Below are 11,371 nucleotides of genomic sequence, written 5' to 3'. Positions count from 1 at the left end.
GTCAAAAGACAAACCCTTAACTTCTCACACTTAGACTATAGAATAGGCTAAGTGTTATGAACGGGGTTTGCGCACAACAGAAATTATACTACCTAGACACACAAAACACAATTAAAACAAACGAAGAGCTAAAAACGAGAAAATAAAAAGAAAAAAAAAACTAACTAGTCAGATGGGGGTGGTCTTAGCGAAGTCTCCTGCTCCTCCGTGGGGCAGGTGGTGTAGGCTGCTTTTCCAGGGGTTCCTCTTCCGTTCCAGTGTGATCCTCACTCTCCTTCGCCGGTTCCTCGGCTGCTGCCGGCACCTCGGCGTTCTCTTCCTTGGGCTCGTCTATCATTGTCTCTGGTGGGTGGGTCTCATCGTCCTGGCCTCCATGGCCGCTTGTTCCTGTAGCTTGTTCTTTCTTCCGGCTGGTCACTTCTTCCAACAACACATCTATCACGGATGCCATCCGGCCCATCTCCGTGATTAATCGATGGTTTTCCTCTCCCAAAGTAGTCACTAACGTCTCCATAGCGTCTTGCTTTTGAGCCAATGTCTTCTGCTCTGCAGATCTCTCCAACATCCTTTCCATCACTGCCGCTAGCTTGACCATCTCTGCTTTCAATTGCGTATTCTCCTCTCTAACTTCATCCATTTCCTTCTCCACTCTGGCTTGACGCTGTTCCTGGTCCGATGCCAATCCGATCATTTCTGCCCTTATCTGTCTGCTTCCCTCCGCTATCTTCTCCACAGCTTTTTCCATCCCCTCTTGTCTCTGGTCGTGTGCCGGTGCTTCATGAGCTGCTGCCAACCGAGCAGTGGGTGTAGCTTCCTCTCCCATCGCGTAGAAGTGTGGCACGCCTTGCCTCATGTATACCGCATTCGTCCGGACGAATAGGGGGTATCAAACAATCCTAGGGCGTCCACCATCGTCAAGGGGGTTAAGTCTTTGTCCTCTGAAACGGTGACGTTGTTTCTCACAAAGATTCCCAATATATGGCAGAGGGAAATATTCCGTGCTGGGTGGGTAGCGATGAGGTGACATGTGTATGCAGTCCAGAACCCTAAGTGCAACTTCTTGCCTCTCTTGGCACACCACATAAGATACAATTCCGTCATCGATGTCCGGACTGCCGAATTCGACTGTCCTAAAAGGTTGTAACCCAAGAAGAGTTGAACCAGGCGTAGATTAGGATCGTTGAGATGGATAGATCGGGAGATAGTGGACTGAAACTGTCCTGCCCCGGGGTGAGTAAGCTCTTCCCAAGCTACCTGGGGCTCAAAGTCCACATGCCTGCGGGGAATCCCCCGCTCCCTATCTCCCCACTCGGGCCCTATGGCCTCCTCCAAACTGCATATCCCTAGCCGAACAGTCCATTCAATCAAATTCATCCTAATCTCTCCTCCAAATACTCTGAAACTGATGCACTCTACATCCAAATCCGTTGTGACCTTGAATCGAAAGGTCGCGAAAAATTCTTTGGCCAAATCGACCGGAACATTCAAATTCTCATTCCTTAACAGCCATTCAAAACCCAATTCGTGGAAAAGGGCGAGAAACGATTCCCGAACCTTCAATTCATCTAACGAGGGGAGATGAATTACCTTTCCACACTTAACCTTCTTGCCTTTTGCGTTCTTGGTGCGATAGATGGATTGGAGCTCCTTGGAGTCAAAAAATTGCATCCCCTCCACCACGTCATCTGTGAGCTCCACCGTCCAACGTTTATATCGGAGTGGTTCTGCAGGTGGATGCAATAGTTCCCGATGATCGTTAGGGAGTTGCTGCTCCTTGTACTCCTCATCTTCCATGGTCATATCGCTATCGGATTCAGATTCTTCACTGATCTCATATTCACTGTCACTCTGTGTTTGCCGGTTTGATGGGGTCCTCTGGTCAGCCTCAGTGATCACGATGCCTGTGTTCACGGTACGCGGTTTTTTGGTACTCGGCTTGTTCTTCACAACGGCTTTTCCTTTCCTTTTTCTTTCTATCTGGTACCTGGCTTCCTCCTCAGCTTTGTCGTTCTCTACTTCGGGAGTGGTCCTCTCCTCTTCACTCAAGATTTCCACGGGATCTGCCTCTGTGTTCGGCTTCGCCCTACTAGCTGCCCACTTTCCCAAGCATCTCTGCGAAATTCTCCGCGGTTTGGGCGAGTCTGCCTTGGGGTCTGCTTTCACCACCAGTTTCCGCTTTATGGGCTTGGGCTTCACTACCGGAGGTGCCACCGGTTCTGGTTCATTGGTTTCTGCAGCTGTTTCCTCCTCTCCTACCTGCATTCTACCATCCCCTACTTCTACTCGGGGATCTACTGGCTCTTTTTCTTTACTCGGTGCTTCTCCTTCCCCTCCTACCAACTGGAAAGGTCGGCCTTCCGGTATGTTTCCTGATGTGGCTTTCTCCCTGTTTCCTACTGCCCCCAATGCGAGGTCTAGACCCTCAGCCATTGGTGCAGTGTCCTCTTCTCTCTGGTTGACCCTGTTCAGAATCGAGTCAAATTCTTCGTCTGTCATTAGGCCTTGTTTTCTGGCCGATTCATTCAAATCTATTTTCGGCCTTCTCACTTCTTGAACTACCGGCTCCGCTTCGGGCGTTTTCTCTGTTCCTTCGCTCCCCTCCGGAGTTGTCTTGCCTTGACTCGACTTTTTCGTACGCTCCTCAGAGTCGGAGTCGTAATGTGCGGTGATAGCGTTGAGCTCTGCCGAATTCGGCACTGAATCTGCTGCATGACTGTCCGGCGCAGGCGGGAGTTCACTGGGTGTGGTTCCTACGCCCCCCATTTGATCAAAACCAGTCAATGCCGCCGTCCAGTCCCGAGTAGGGTCCTGTTGACGAAGAAATGCCATCATGGCATCCATGGAAATCATAGGTGGTGGCTGAGCGGTCGGTGCTGGTGGCGATGGATTTTGCTGTGGTTGTGCCTCCTGGGTTTCTTGGCGGCGCGGTTTGATTTTCCGGGCGAAAGCTTTCTTCCCCATGAGTGGAAATCTGCGATTTAGTGGTGAAAAGGTAGGGTTGAGGGTTGAGAATGATGTTTCCGCGAGAGAGATGGACAAGGATTTCTTGAATTGAAAATGAGGGTTTGTGAGGGAAAAGTGTTGGGACGGTAAGTTTAATTCGGGTGAGAGAGAGCAGTTGCAGGTGGTTGTAACCGGTTATCAGGGGTAGCCGGTCGCGAGGTTTCAGACGGGAAGGGCGGTTGAGGTTGCTGGCCTCTGATTGGTCCGCGCGTCTTTTCCCTCTGCTCACGCGCCATTTCTCTTGCTGTCACCCTGCAAAAGCTGCACAAGCTTTAATTCAAATTTTCGTCCTTTCCATAATTCCTCCCCTACTTGCCTAAAAAAGGAGACTAATTTAAATGGGCACTTAAATAACATTTTGAAATTGCACCAGATAAGCAATCCTTTGGTCAATGCGCACTTCAAATTAAAATTAAGGCCCGAAAATATTTTATGGATTTTTAGGAATTATCTAGCGTGCAAATATTAATTACGTATTTACAATATTTACAACTTTCTTAGGTAATTTGGAATTCAACTTGGCCAGTATATGCATACTATTCTCAAAGGGAAACTGGCCGCGCGGAATTCCAAATTCCTATCTTACTGATCAGTATGAAACCGATGTAAGTGGCTGTAGTGGAATTTCATCCACTACACCCACCTCGCTATTATCCCTGAATATTTTCAACCTATGTCCATTTACTATGAAAGGTTCAGAGTTAGAAAAACTCCCTGAAATTTCTATTGCCCCGTTGGACCGGAGTGCAGTTATGATGTAAGGTCCTGTCCATTTGGACTTGAGTTTTCCTGGCATAAGCTTCAATCTTGACTGGAAGAGTAGTACTTTCTGGCCAACATGGAGCTCCTTAGTCCTCAGATTTCGATCATGCCATAATTTAGTTCGTTCTTTGTACCACATGGCGGAATCGAATGACTCCAATCTAAGTTCCTCAAGCTCCTGCAGTTGCAGCTTCCTTTCCTCTTCACAGGCTGTAGCATCCATATTCACTTTCTGTACTGCCCAGTATGCTCGATGCTCGATTCCAACTGGTAAATGGCACATCTTTCCAAAGACAATCCGGTAAGGGGACATGCCTATGGGAGTCTTGTAGGCTATTCGATACGCCCAGAGAGCATCCTCTAACCTTACACTCCAATCCTTCCTAGAAGTGTTCACCGTCTTCTCCAAAATTTTCTTTATTTCGCGGTTAGAGATTTCTGCTTGACCATTTGCTTGCGGATGGTAAGGGCTGGATAGTCTATGGTGCACACCGTATTTCTTCATTAAAGCTTCAATTGTGCGATTACAGAAGTGTGTACCTTGATCGGATATGATCGCCCTGGGCACACCGAATCGGCTGAAGATATGACTCTTTAAGAATTTGGCCACTTCCTTGGCTTCACACGTGCCTGTGGCCTTGGCTTCCACCCATTTGGAGATGAAGTCTACAGCAACTAGGATATACAGATTCCCATAGGATGAAGGGAAAGGCCCCATGAAATCCATTCCCCATATGTCGAATAACTCGCAAACTATTACGGGTACCTGTGGCATTTCATCCAGGGCAGATATTCCACCGGTCAGTTGGCAACGCTCACAACTTCTGCAAAACTCGTACGCATCTTTGTTGAAGGTTGGCCAATAAAAGCCGCTATCCAAAATCTTCCTAGCCGTCTTCTTGGACCCGAAATGTCCTCCGCATGCTAACGAATGGCAGTGGGTCAAAACATCCTGCTGATCCCAGTCAGGAATGCACCTCCTTATCACTTGATCGGACCCTATTCTCCACAAATAGGGGTCGTCCCAAAAGTAGTATTTCGCTTCACTCTTGATCTTCATTCTTTGGGCTTTGGTAACACTTGGCACTTCTGGAAGCTCTCCAGTTACCAGGTAGTTGGCCAGGTCTGCGTACCAAGGCTCTTGCCCTACCTTCTCTTTTCCTTTTGCTGTATCATTCTGACCAGTAAGCTTGAACACTTCTTCCCAATCAATTTTTCTGGGCACAAAAATCACCTCACACAAATGTTCCTCTGGAAATTTATCATGCACTTCGTCACCGTTTCCATCTTGCACTATTCTGCTCAAATGGTCCGCCACTTTGTTCTCGACTCCTCGCTTATCTTCTACCTCCCAGTCAAATTCTTGTAGCAAGAGTACCCATCGGATTAAGCGTGGTTTGGATTCCTTCTTGGCAATCAGATACTTAATCGCCGCATGGTCAGTATACACTATGACCTTAGATCCCAACAAATATGGCCTGAACTTCTCGAAAGAATACACCACTGCCAGCATCTCCTTTTCAGTGGTATCGTAATTCCGCTGGGCTTGATTTAAAGTCTTGGACGCATAAAAAATTACGTACCTCTTCCCGTCGATCTTCTGACCCAGCACGGCTCCTACCGCAAAATCGCTGGCGTCGCACATTACTTCGAACGGATGGTTCCAGTCAGGAGCCCTTATGATAGGTGCGGATATCAACTTTTCCTTGAGAAGGTTGAAAGCAGCCTTGCATTGCTCATCAAAGATGAATTCCACGTCATTCTGAAGTAATCTAGTAAGGGGCTGGGCGATCTTGGAGAAATCCTTGATAAATCTTCGATAAAATCCGGCGTGCCCCAGAAAACCCCTTATTCCCTTCTGATCAGTAGGGAATGGTAATTTGGATATAACATCTACCTTGGCTCGATCCACTTGGATACCTCTCTCTGAGACCGCGTGTCCTAAAACTATCCCTTCGGCGACTATAAAATGGCACTTTTCGAAGTTCAAAACCAAACTCTTTGCTTGACATCTCTCCAAAACTATATCTAAATGGTGAAGGCAAGAGTCGAACGAGTCTCCGTAAACCGTAAAATCGTCCATGAATATCTCTATGCAATCCTCAATCAAATCAGAAAATATGCTCATCATACATCGTTGAAACGTACCTGGAGCGTTGCACAGGCCGAAGGGCATGCGACGGTATGCATAGGTTCCAAACGGGCAAGTGAAAGTAGTCTTGTCCTGGTCCTCAGGATCTACGTAAATTTGGAAATACCCGCTGTACCCATCTAGAAAACAGAAAAACTTCTTCCCAGCTAATCTCTCCAACATTTGGTCGTGAACGGCAGGGGAAAATGGTCCTTCCTGGTCGCATTGTTCAGCTTACGGTAATCGATGCACATTCGCCAACCCGTGACTAACCTCGTTGGGATCAGTTCATTCCTCTCATTCTGAACTACTTGGATGCCCGACTTCTTTGGGACCATGTGGATCGGGCTGACCCACTCACTATCCGGTACTGAATAGATAATCCCTAGCGACAACAACTACAAGATCTCCTTCAATATCTCTTCTCGCATGTTAGGGTTTACCTTCCTTTGAGCATCTCGATGTGCCTTCGCTCCTTCCTCCAACCTAATGTGGTGCATGCAGACGTCGGGGTTAATCCCCACTAAATCTGTAAGACTCCATCCAATTGCCTTCTTGTTCTTGCTCAGCACGGTCAGTAGCCTAGCCTCTTGTTCTTTCGTGAGGCTGCTACTGATGATCACTGGATAAGAGTTCTCTTCTCCAAGGAAGGCATACTTCAAATTTGGTGGCAACTTCTTCAGCTCAACTTGAGGTGGAAGTGTGTCTTCGGGTAGAGGGTTTTTCTCAATCTCTCCTTCTTTTTCTAAACCTCCCTTCGATGGTTCTTCTATACTGGCTGGTAGCTGAACCCCTGCGGCTCCAGTGAACTCCGATTTCTGACAGAATTCCTTGATTGCTACTTCTATTTCTTCATCAGTCAACCCTTGGCTACTGATCATTTCACACCATGCAGCGGCTTCGACGTCAGCCTGCTCATAAACATCTAATGCTTGGAGTTTCTCCTGCAATAGTTCGGTCTCAAGAAAATCTTGGACAAGGGGGTCAATCACGTCAACATAACACAAATTTTCAGAATCAATCGGTTTCTTCATGGCTTCATTGATATCAAAAGTAAATTTCTCTCCATGGAAATCAATGCAAATTGTCCCCTCGGCCATGTCTACTATTGTCTTAGCCGTTCTAAAAAATGGCCTTCCTAACAACACTCCACTAGATTCCCTAGCTTCATGCTCACTCATTTTGATCACATAAAAATCAGCAGGATAGGTAAAATCATGCACTCTTACTAACACGTTTTCTAAAACTCCCTCAGGACTTATGCATGACCTATCAGCCAGTTGGATCAACACCCTAGTATTAGACAATCTAACTCCCTTCAATCGGTTATAGATAGACAATGGCATAACATTTATGGACGCCCCCAAATCACACATTGCATGTTTGACCTTCACATCTCCTATAGCTATAGGCAAAGTGAACATACCTGGATCGGCTCTCTTGGGTGGTAACTTCTCTTGCACTATTGCTGACGCTATTCCTTCCACCATAATCTTGCCATCCTTCTGGGCTCTCCCGGCTATGAAGTCCTTAATGAATTTCCCGAGAGGGGGTAGCTTCACGGCTTGGAGGAATGGTATGGTGACATCAAACTTCCCAAAAATCGACAAGTAGTCAACCGGGTTCTCTTTCTTCCTCTTTGTAACAAATCGGAATGGGAACGGTTTCTCCCCTTTTTTTTTCCTCTACTGGTTCTTCAGCAACCTTCTTGGAGTTTTTCTTGGGTAGTTCCTGGGTCTGGGCCTCCATTCTGGGTTCTACCTCTTGAGGGGGTTTCGTCCTGGTCAGTAGGGTGTCGGGTTCACCTCGTAAACTTGGTGTATCATCCAAGAAGAATGGATCCTTCATCCGAGGCATAGTTCTCCCTAATTCATCCACTGAAATGGTATCACCTCCTATCTTCGTTCCATTAGATCCTCCACCAGGTTGTTCGGTTGAGACGCGTCATAAGTGGTTCCCGACCTCAACGTAACCTTACTCACATTTGCCTTTTCGGGCATTTGGACTGTAGATGGGAGTTTCCCCTGCATTTCCCTTCAAATCACCCACCGAACTGGCCAGTTGAGCTAACTGCCTATTCATCGTATCCATGTTCGCCTTATGTTCCTTCTGGGCGTTTTGCATCCCCTGCACGACCTCATTATGGGATTGCAATTCTCCTTTGATGCTCTGTTGTGATGCTAGCATTTCACCCATCATGTCTTCAACGGATCTCCTTGACCTGCTCGAGTTTTGGAAGTGACTTGGCCCTTGGTGTTGATAGTTCTGGGAGGTTTGCTGGCCTTGATTAGGCGGGTATTGGTTATACTGGGCAGGAGGGGTGTACTGATCTTGAGGATATTGATTCTGGTGCTGGCCTTGGAATTGATTTTGGTTCTGATGGTTTTGGGGTCCTGGGTTTGGCTGATTTTGGAAGTTTTGGAAGTTCTCTGGTGGGGTGGCACATAGACAGGGTTCGGGTTCTGTGGGTGTTGGTTTTGGGAATGTTGGTTCCTTCTTGACCAGTTGGGCTGGTAGTCGGGGTTCGCTGGTCCACGGTTAGGGTTTGGTTCGGATGGGGGTTATACTGGCTCTGACCTTGGTTCTGATTTTGGCTCCCGTCACCCCCATCGGAAGTTTGGATGATCCCTCCATGGTACATCCCGTTGCCTACCTTGAATCCAATGCCCACTAGAGTTGATGTACCCCGCAGCATTAACTTGCTCCATATTCCCGAAGTCATTAGGCTGATCATAGTTCGGTCCTTGATTTCCCTGCTCTGGCACCCTTGTAATTCCCAGCTGGGGGAGGTGGTGGAGTGCTCTTCTCGATCGCACTCAGAAGTGACTTCTTCAGCTCATCCATTTTCAAATCCATTTTCTGCTCCAGTGTATTTTCCTGATCAGTAACCGAGGCAACAACAGCCCGCTCTCGGTTATATCCTTCCCTTGAATGGTCATACTCTTTCTTTGCATTCAGTAGCTTCCTTAGGACTCTCTTTGCTTCGCTAACCCGCAATTGCGTGAAGCTTCCTCCCGACCGATGAATTTGGCCAGGTCCTTGGTTACCGCGTTTATGCCTTCGTAGAAAGTATGATGTACTTCAATGTCTGCCATGCGATGGTTGGGACACGATTCCCAAAAGACCCATGTATCTTGCCCAATAATCACTCAAGGGCTCATCATACCCTTGCTTCACATTAGTTATTTCCCTCTTCAGCGCGCTTGTCTTGGATGACGGAAAAACTCGCCCAGAAAGGCTGACTTGAAATCGGCCCAAGTCTCGATGGAGTTGGGGGGGCAGGCGCATGAACCAGGTGTTAGCTTCCCCTGTTAGCACAAATGGCAAAGCCTTCAGCCTATAATCATCCTCCGTCGCTCCTGCCGGTCTCCTCGGCGCCCTACAAATTTTGCAAAACTCATGAACTGAAAACTCCATACGGCCCTTCATAGCTCTTTCCACAGTATGTAGGCAGGATTGCGATCACATGAGGCTTCACATCGCAGGCGGTTTGGCCTGGAGTAACGACTATGGCTTGCGGGGGCTCTCCTTCAGTATGCGCGTTCCGCGTCCCGATCTCCGGGTTCCTCATCTCCCTGGTTGGCCATTTCCCTTGGGTTGCCTTCCAACAGTGTATCTCTTCTGGTATCGGTCCCTCTATGGTGCCCTTCTCCTCGTCACTACTCCTACTCGTCCCTAGGTCAGACAAGGTGGTCGACAACCAAACGAGTGGTTACGAGTATAGACCCTCGCTGAAGTATCTTCGGTCTCCCCTGGTCAGGAGCCAAACTGCTTCTCATAAACTGAAATGGAAAGAAAAGGAAAGAAGATTATGCACAATATATACGCCAAAGTATCACACACAAAAGTAACTAGTAACGCCATCCATCCCCGGCAACGGCGCCATTTGAAACGATGGATTTCTCAGGGTGCTTAGGTGTCGTTCAAGCAAGGATATGTCCTACTGGTCAGGATAGAGATCCTAACTAAGCCTAGACCCTGGTTTCAAAAATTCCTCAACCCACTTCTACTGATTAGTATAGTGGTGGTAAGGTCGAATCCCACAGAGATGGTGCGTTAAAACTATTGTGGTGATGTTCTGGATGGTTTGGTTAGCTACCACCACCACGCTCGGGTTGAGTCTCTACCTAGGCAAGAACAAAAGGTAATTTCCTACTGACTAGAATGGGGAAAGGAGTGTAGGGGTGCAGCTGTGTACATGGAAATAGGGAGACATTTTGTAACAGGAATATTTGGAAGGTACGGGATTCTATTTTGGGCTAGACAGAATATTCAGAGGGTAGTGTAGTCAGACAAGGTGACTGGGCTGACAGATCTGCAGGTTATAACGAAAAGCAAAGGACAAATTAAAAAAAAAGCAAAAAACATCTAACAAGCAAGTGGTCCCCAACATTTGACAGGACATCATCTTCTTCAGCAACACAAACTGAAATCAGAAAACAATTCCAGATTCAACAAAAACACGGAAACACAGTTTATCAAATCTTAAATCAGCACAAAAATGCACACTCTCCGCATACCTGATCACAGGAAAACGAAAACGAACTCAAACAGACTTCACATGCAATCACATGCAGCGATTCACTCACGATCAACAGTTCCACCTTAACTAAAGGAATTTTGATGGAACAAAGAAAGGAAAGTTTCATCACTTAAAAAACACAAAGAATCTTAGATCTGAGCTAACTAGGCGGAATAGAAAGGAAAAGAAAATGACACAATATACGAAACAGAAATCAACTTCATAGCATAAACACGTTCAGATCTCCACAAGTCCTTCAAAAGCAGAAAATATCCAAAGCAACAAAGATCCAACGTGAAGAAAGCAATAAATTAAACTACGAAAGCGAATAAAGTGTTTTCGCCACTCCGGGCGATGATATCTCTAACTACGGTTCTGCTGGCTGGAACGAACGATTTGGAACTCCGGAACATCTAGATCTTCAAGTGACCATGGCAGTGGCGAGAACGAGATTCTGGACTGGCTGAAGGACTGAACTCCGAGAGAATTCTACCTAAGAGTGATGATGATGATTCCCCTCCTTTTCTCTCTCCAAGTACTTCCTTTTATAGGGAGCTACCCTTGATTTTAGGGTAAGACCCTTGCGGTGAGATGACTTCTTTGCCCTTAATTGTGATTGAGCAGTCCCAGCTATCCCTCTTCTTCTCATCTCGAGCCATATTTGCATGTATACTGGTCAGTACGTAATCGTCCTGACGCCCTTTTCACTTGAAGTGTCTGAAACTCTGCCTACTGGCTAGAATGCTTACCCTGGCACGCTTAAGCAACTAGTTTTTGCAGATATAATTCAATACGCACATCATACGACCAGTAACCTAGGCCTAGAATAAGACTTATCAATCCACTAGATCACTTGGTCTAGGAACTCAAGAAACACGGAATGCTCTGTCGTTAGGACACATTAACCCCCTTCAAGATCCCTCAACCTGAATACTATGGATTAGTATGGAGAA

The sequence above is a fragment of the Salvia splendens genome, chromosome 11 (genome assembly GCF_004379255.2).
Source record: "Salvia splendens isolate huo1 chromosome 11, SspV2, whole genome shotgun sequence".
Taxonomy (NCBI): Eukaryota; Viridiplantae; Streptophyta; class Magnoliopsida; order Lamiales; family Lamiaceae; genus Salvia; species Salvia splendens.
Note: the sequence above shows the minus strand (reverse complement) of the source record.